This window comes from Procambarus clarkii, chromosome 15 (assembly GCF_040958095.1).
Source record: "Procambarus clarkii isolate CNS0578487 chromosome 15, FALCON_Pclarkii_2.0, whole genome shotgun sequence".
In the NCBI taxonomy this organism is placed as follows: Eukaryota; Metazoa; Arthropoda; class Malacostraca; order Decapoda; family Cambaridae; genus Procambarus; species Procambarus clarkii.
The window spans coordinates 732,157-741,009 of NC_091164.1; positions in this window are offsets into that span (position 1 = coordinate 732,157).

The window sequence follows — 8,853 nt, forward strand, 5'->3', positions numbered from 1 at the left end:
CATTTCAGTAACCCATTAACAACCTGTCCTCAGACCAGGCTTCTTAAAGCAGCGACCATTCGCCCGCGATGCATTCATCAATTTTTATATATATTGTCCATTATAAATACGTGTTCTCGTATATAAATGAATAATATTATTATATACTAAAATTCTATGTAAAGTTAGGTGTTTTTACGTTCTGATAGATGGTTATTTGTATTTAAATTACGTGGGTGAAGCATTTACAGAGTTGCGATTCGAACTTTGATTCAGCGAAACACTGTTTGAGAAATGTTTGAACGTCATCGGTTGTGAATCGCGTGTAATATAGTTTTCATTCATAAACACAGGACTTGACGGTTGGATTCAACGATCCTCACTAACAAAGCCAAATGCTCGTTAATCCAGCCGCCAAATTCGCTGATTATAAATGGAAAACTGTTTATACGATTCACAACTAATGACGTTCGAACATTTCTCGAACAGTACTTTGCAGACAATCTCTGTTCGAATCGCAACTCTGTACATGCTTCACCCACGTACTTTAAATACAAATAACCGCCAACAGAAACTAAAGACCAAATCTAACCTACGTCTACCTATACATAGAACTTTAATCTATTATAATGCTAACTTATATACGAGAACAAACATATTTATAGTACTCCGTATGTTAAAATTGATGAATGTGTATTCAGGGTTCGGCCGCTGTTTTGTTCGAGACTAACCTGAGGACAGGTCGTGTTCAGGTATCTTAACAGTTGTCTGCAAATGAATCAATTTTAGTCTTGATGCATATGTTAACAAGTACAGTAGGCTACACCTGGAATCCAGTTCCACGAAACCAGGAAAAAATGACGCTACGCTAAAATCATAATTTACTGTGAGTATCAAGCTCTTACACTCATGTATGTCGTACATAATAATCCAAACCGCGCTACATAGCCTAGTAAGCGAGGTTCGATTTGCTAAACAGGCAAATTTAGATTTTCGCTATTTACAAATATTTCTTTCGAAATTGCACATTAGTTGTTTAATATTTATTTGTACTTACAAATAAATCACTAAAATATGTTATGTATCTTTTATGAATAAAATTAATATTTTATTCATAAAAGAGCGATTTTATCATTGACATCACGCCATCACGATTTCCTTGAGTATTAGTCATGTTGGTTAGCAACTGAAAACCTACACCCCAAAGTGACTCGAACCCAGACCGCCAGGAGTACAATGCAACTGATGTACATGATACTTTAACCACTCGACCATAAGTAACCATCAGTGTATATATAGGTATGACAATGTCAGACCACGGAGGAAAATGAAACAGGAATTTCCTTAAGTACTTTCGTATATTAATACATCTTCAGGAGTACATCTTCACTCCTTCTGAAGATGTATTAATATACGAAAGTACTTAAGGAAATTCCTGTTTCATTTTCCTCCGTGGTCTGACATTGTCACATTTTTAATCACGTGTTTATTTTCGTGATATACACACATATATAGGTTTTCAGTTACATATATAGGTATATATATATGTATATTTGTGTATACATATATACACAAGGAATATATATATGTATATTTCAGATCAAAGCTGAATAAATATGGATGTCACAAAAAAATTATATCCACTCATTCATTCACTACTGAATGTTGAAGTTGGATTAATTATGTTTGCCTTGTGAGTATAGTAGAAAATAGTCATGAGAAAATAGCGAGGCTGTAGAATGGGATCAACCCATTAGTGGATTCATTATCAACCCTAGATCAATAATCTGGAATTGGGAAAGGCGAAAACAGAACCTCAAATTTATCACAAATAATAATCTTTAATTTCTAGTTATGATTATTACATTTTTATCAAGAGTTTACTGCTGTCAATAATGCCACGATAAAGAAAAGCTGCTGTCAATGCCATAATATATTATAAAAAATCGGTTAGATAAAAACGAAAAAAATATTATAAATTTATTCAGAAATATATTGGTGATAACATTTTGAACATAGTTATTGTATTTTCTTAAACATTATAAACTGGGTGTTACATGGTACCAAAAAAGCCCAGAGGACAGGACTGGCAAATATTAATAGTATTCATATGAAACAAATCAGTAAATTATAATCAAATGATATAATACTTAAATATAAACCTGTTTGAATCATTTTAAATCATAAAATTCCTTATATCACAAATCAGGATGTTACGTAGCGATACCAGTGTCATCTTTCAAGAGACAGAAGAATCATTGTACTCTTGAGGATAGTAGCGACACACAGTGGCCCAGTGATTTTTCCTCAATTCAGTTTATGTTTCCTCCGTGTGGAGAACTTTATGCTATCATACCATCATCAGGTCAGTTGCCGGTATACATAGTTCATGTTCAATCTTATTAGGCAACTATAAAACGAGTTCTTGAGTTAGTTAGAAAACTCAAATTGCAGTTTATCACAATATTAGGCTTCAGGGTTTACCAAGACGATGCCGAGGTGGGCAATGTTGGTGATGTAGTAGGTGAGTGTGAAGAAGAACAGCTCGGCCACTTCATCTGTCATTTTGGTTGTGTAGTAGTCCAGGGATATCATAAAGCGCTCCTGGAAGGTGTGGAAGGTCAGTGTAAAGGGATGAGCAGTTATCTCGCTAGAGACGGACCTCAAGACGTTGGTGATCTCCACAGGTCCATCATATTTACCTGGCAGCAGGTCTCGGAGGTCTCCCATGTTTGTGGTAACGACGTGGCAATTGGTACGATGCTTGTGTCCGATACGAGTCAACTGGTGGTTGATGAGTATAAAAAGTGAGAAGGGCAAAGAGAGTGGAGAGTTTCTTATAGGTATTTTGTCCACATTGAGGCTTCTCTTCAGGTCATCGTTTATGATTTTCGACAAACACCAGAAGTTTTCCTTACTGCTGGCGTCGCTACTGCGGATGAGACGTTCCTGTTCTTCCAGAGAGATGTGGCAGCCAGGAGCCTCCTTGTACTCTTGAGGATAGTAACGACGCATGTTGACACAGTTCATTACTTTGATAAGCGCTGCATCTAGCTCCCTCGACGAGTATTTCTGTGCCACACTTAACATGGCCAAGTTTGCCGCGGCTACGACACACGAGTGGACCGTAACTCCGGCTTCTTTACACCGTAGCAAGAGCTTCCGCGATGTCTCCACAGTATACTCCTTGTGCAGAACTTTTGTTATTGCCAGCCTTGTCGCCGGCTGCTGAAGAGCGCCATTAAAGTATAATTTTCTATTATAGTTTCTTATTAAGCAGTCGGTAACTACATGGCATATGTACTTGAAACAGTAGAAAAAGTCTTTTATAAGTGAAAAACAGTCCTCGGCAAAGTTTGGTATGACCAGTCGCGGGGTAACACTGTACTGACGGCCGCTCATGATAGCGTTGAGCACCTGCAGCGTCTCCTTGCACAACTGGGCGTTGGTGAAACCATCTGTGATGCAGTGATGAGCAGCGATCATTAGGACGGCTTCGTAGCGACCAGGAGATCGTGATGGAAGGGGAACCAGCCGCGCCTTCCAGAGTGGTCCACGGGACATATCGTATGACATCTGCTGCATCTTGTAATACACAGACATGGTGTCGTCATGGTCCACTTTGAAGGGGACTAGAAGAGTCTTCATCCGACGGAACCATGGCCACAGTCCCCGCCACTCCACACACAGCTGCAGCACATGTGTTTGTCTGTGGGTAAAGACAGCAGTTATAACAAACATGTAAAAACACGACTTAATAATGGTCCATTACGGATCAAAACTTCGTCGGTTCTTCATTTTCAGATAGGCTATTCACAGGGTGTTTATTCATTAATTCTATACTAAATTAAGTTGATATATTAAAGTACTTACTGAGCAACGATGGCGAGTGCCTGCTTGACTTCTTCAGGAAGGATGGGCTGTGTGGAGGAGAGCCACAGACTCTGTACAGTGTTGAGGGTGCCATAGTAACCACCAACAGCCATGATTGTCTCCATGTATCCAAGGCGCCGCACCCACTCTCCATGGCTGGCCATAATCTCCCCCGAAGGAGCTGGAAACTCCTTCGAAGCAATTGGGAGCCATTTCAGTAACCCTTTTAGCCCAGCCTTCGACCATGACACCCAGCATATAAGTTCTTTCAATAGGTCTCCAGACCTAATTGAATTCTGTTTCGACTGGGATCCAGAAATCACGACTTGAAGATCAGTGTGTCCAGACATCTTGTTTCCTGCAAATCAGAGTAAATTTGATTATGGATGAATATTAGCTAACATGCTAATCTCAGACTCCAGTTTCAATCATAAAACTAGGAAGAACATTTTCCTTCTCTGCTTTAAGTGTATATAAATTTCTTCAGCTGATTAATTTGAAATTGCCAAAACTAAATGCTTAAAAAGACCCCTGAACTCCCCAGACACATACATGCATTTGCTCACTATATACATAAACAGCATAATGAAACAGTACAGGTATGGGTGAGTGTAACACGGGACGTGGTTTTAACTCTTGTCCACTACCCTGCCCGTAAATAAACTTAACTCAAAGACAACAGAGTCCTGCTCTCCCAGCCCTCAGTCCATATTACATTTGACCACCTGAGGTACTACAAAACACGTGCCGTCGTACTAGGATTCTAGCAAACTCTAGGACCTTCTCTGCTTTAATCGCCGCCACCACACCACATGAATAAACGATCTTGAAGATAATAGGGGTCTTGGCCAATTAATTAACCATTAAAAAAAAACCTTGGGTAGGTTATCTCCAATTCCAAGGAAAGGGAAGTTTACGTTAAGTGTGGGAATCAGCTTTAAAACAAGGGAATATATCAGGTGGACTAAATGGACTTGGCTTAGCAATATTTGACTGAATATCGGCTTAGTTTTTATTTATCGAGTTGAGAGAGCTGTCCTAGGTTAGTATTACTCCGCCAAATTATTAAACTACTAAGCAGAGTTTAAATTGAGCAAACTAATCTCTATGTCCTGGTCATTCTATTAGACATCTTGGGAAAAGGCTATTTCCAATTACAATATTCGCTAGAGATCTGAATATGGAAAACTATGGTACGTCGGGCGCCTAACCTTGACCCCTGGTAGGTCATTTATTTATCAAAATAATTTCAACAAATTATTTTGTTGAAATATTCATATGTTGCATTAATACAAGGGACAGCGATTTTGTTTCTGCCTGCTCGCTAATCCCTTTAATCTCTGGGGAGATGACCCTCCACAGATTTTCAGGTAAAGATTACCACTAAGATGTATGAGCAGGCGATGAGTCACAATAACGTGTCTGAAGTATGTTGATCAGACCACACACTAGAAAATGAAGGGGCGACGACGTTTCGGTCCGTCCTGGACCATTCTCAAGTCGATTGTCTATGAATTGACATTATAAGATTATAATGTCTAAGACATTATAATCTTAGTCTGTTACATGAGTAAATATTGAAGCGATCCCATCATATAGCTTCAAGATCCCATCGCATTTATAAAAAAACTGCATAAAAGATGTTAATAAGTATAATTTACCTGATGACTGCATGAATATATCAGCAAGGAGGCTGGAAAAAAGCACTAAATCCACACACACTGAAACTAAGACACGGGCGATGTTCACCTATATCCAGAACCAAGACTAATAATAATTAAAACCGTGACACCGTCTTATAAAGGCTATCAGAGAGGTGAAAAACAGAGGTGTGATGGAACACTTTATCCCTAGTATTAACAATAATATTAATAATTCATTAACATTATTGTTAATGAATTAATATAATTCATTAACAATAAGTTAATGAATTAATATAATTCATTAATAATAAATTATTATTTTATAGTTTATAATAATAAATTATGCAAGCTGACTAACTCCTGGATACCTATTTACTGTTCAATGGACTGAGGCAGTAAGTGATAAGAAACGTGCCAACTATTTCTGTCCCACTTGCGATTCGAACCTGGAATTCTTGATAGTGAGTCGAGATCGAACCCGCCATTACTACTTCAACTCTATAAGTATAAGGACAATAGCAGGAAGCCTATTGCCCCGTACAAGACAGATCCTGTTTTTGCCCACTCAAACCCATTCATATGTTGATTGATTCTTTAGAAAGGCGAAGACAATGATAGAGGTGTACAAGTGGATGAATGGGCATAACAAAGGGGGATATTAATAGGGTATTAAAAGTATCAACACAAGACAACATGAAACAATGGGTATAAATTGGATGAGTTTAGATTTATGAAATACTTGGGTAAATACTGGTTCGATAACAGGGTTGTTGATTTGTGGAACCAATTTCCGCATAACGTGGTGGAGGTGGGGTCCCTTGATTGTTTCAAACGTGGGTTGGACATGTATATGAGTGGGATTGGGTGGTTACAAATAGGAGCTGCCTCGTATGGGCCAATAGGCCTTCTGCAGTTACCTTTGTTCTTATGTTCTTATTGTGATTCCCGGTAATCTGTTCCATGAATCATCAACCCTATTTCCAGTATTTATTCAAGTCTTTCCTAAAATCTAAACAACGGATATAAATCCAATTTATATCCGTTGTTTCGTGTCTTATTTTGTGTTGAATATTTAGTACCCTATTAATATCCCCCTACGTTATATCCATTTGTATACAGTACTTTGTATTGTCAGTACTTTATACGTACATCATGTCAGCCCTTAGTTTGTTGTTTTAGAGAATGTAAATTACGTTTTCTCAATCTCTCTTCATGTGAAAGTTTCTAATTCCTGGAATTAACTTTATCACCCTTCTCTGAACTCGTTCAAGTGTATATTTGTCCATTCTGTAGTCCGGCGGCCAAAACAGAACTGCTTAATCTAAATGTTATCGGTCACCACGATAATAATATACCAAATATTATCCTCAGATAATATCACTGATCTAACAATAAGTTATATGAAATTTCCCCGACAGAAATCTTTTACTAGGCTACCACTCAATATGTATCACTGCGGAACTCCCCGTCACTATAAAAGACTATCCAATAATTACTGTGGATAGAATACTGGAAAAAAATTGTTAACCACTTACGGGCTATTCATGCCCGTGCCACCTCTTGGGTGGCTTAATCTTAATCAATCAATCAATCTTACTGTGGATGCGCTCCGCTTCCTGTGCCAGGTAAGTCCATTGTGGGCTCGCCATAGCCCGTGCTACTTGCCCCGCTTCTGTGCCAGGTAAGGTACGGGCTCACCATAGCCCGTGCTACTTGGAACTTGTTCCGAGTAGCTGAATCTATAACAACATACTGTGGATGGAGCCACATTTAAATTGGGCGCCGGCGGGAGCATTTTCCCGCCAGGTTATACCCGACGGCAATTGGCTGCGCCGCCCCCCAGGCAGCACGCCCCCCTCAGGCAGACAACCTGCGGGAGGCGCCGCAGGAGGATGCTGACGACGTCTCCTGTACTTCCCCGGAAAGATTTCTGCGCCTGTATCACTTGTTGGTAGTAAATGGATGATTCGCCTGCCTCTTTGCATTCATCATCTACCTCCGAAGCTTACACTCGCTTCTGTCTCTACTCTGGGAGACTGCAGACATAAGGTGGGCCTCTGTTAAGAGCTCATCTTAGTGCTTTGTTTTGTATACATTGTAGTTTCATTTGGTTTGTTTAGGCTGCTAAGGAGAGAGCAAGTGGTGAATAGACGTATTAAAGCTTTGTATAAGTGTATCTGCTTGTGTGTGTGTGGTTGTACATGTCTTAGTCTGTATAGTTATTGGGGATTTCTGTGTGAGTTTCCATGCGATTCTGTGCATTTTTAAGGTTTTGTAAAGGTTTAGTCCAAGTACTGTGGTTGTAGGTCAGTGGGTGTGGAAGATAGTGAGTCGAGTTTTAGTGTCAATTGATTTTTGTGTTTGTTATAAAAATATGTTATTGTTGACTTTCTTGGGTATGTCTGGATACTCCAGATGTATAATGGGATCGAATCTGCATATATTCCGCACAGTCCACAGTGCGTGTGCCAGGTATATGCACTGTGGACTGAACTATGGTGAAATGTTTTTAGCTGATCATGGTCCAGTTGGTGCTGAGTGTTCCTGTGTAGTCCAGGAATGCGGATTTTATCCCATTGTATGTTCTCAATATTTTCTCATTGATGTTTCAACTCAAGAGGTTCACAGAAAGTTACATGTTAGAATGCCACAACCTTTATTATAAACTCAACCAATAATATTAATCCCTAAAACTAATTAACCTTCATTGAATAACAACGTGTTAAGTAATGAGTTTAGATGGAATGAGATATTTTGGACTTTTATTTAGTCTGAGCTATAAATGAGTTCTTAGGCTATTCTAATGTTAAGATACACGGAAGTCGTTACAGTATTGTATATTTTAGAAACAAGAAGTAACTAACAATGCACATTGTAGTGATATCCATTGTTGGTGTAAATCCATTCTGTTTAGATCACTCCCAACTCCTCACATAATACTTCTAAATCTCTCACTTCTTAACTTCTGAATTGTTAAAGAAAATTCTAACCCACTTGGAGAAACACAACATGGTCTTTGGCAGTTCGATGGCCGTCTAAGTATTTTTCATTATTACTTTATTATAAATAGGCCATATTAAGTCAGTTTTTAACTGCTATGTTTCCATTAACAAGTGTTTAGGTTTGGTAAAGTATTCATTGGTCATATTGCAATTGAAGAATTACACTTAACGTTTATAAATTTTGTGAAATTATGAAAAAGACATCTAACACAAGTTGCCTTTTTATGTCGAGCTTCTGCAATAAAACCCTTGTCCACAAAATTCAGTATCAAGATATTCCTCCTCGCATTCCAGCTTTTCGAACTACTGGTCTGCAGATAAACGGTGATGCTGGTATGCTCTTTGTGTCCACGGTT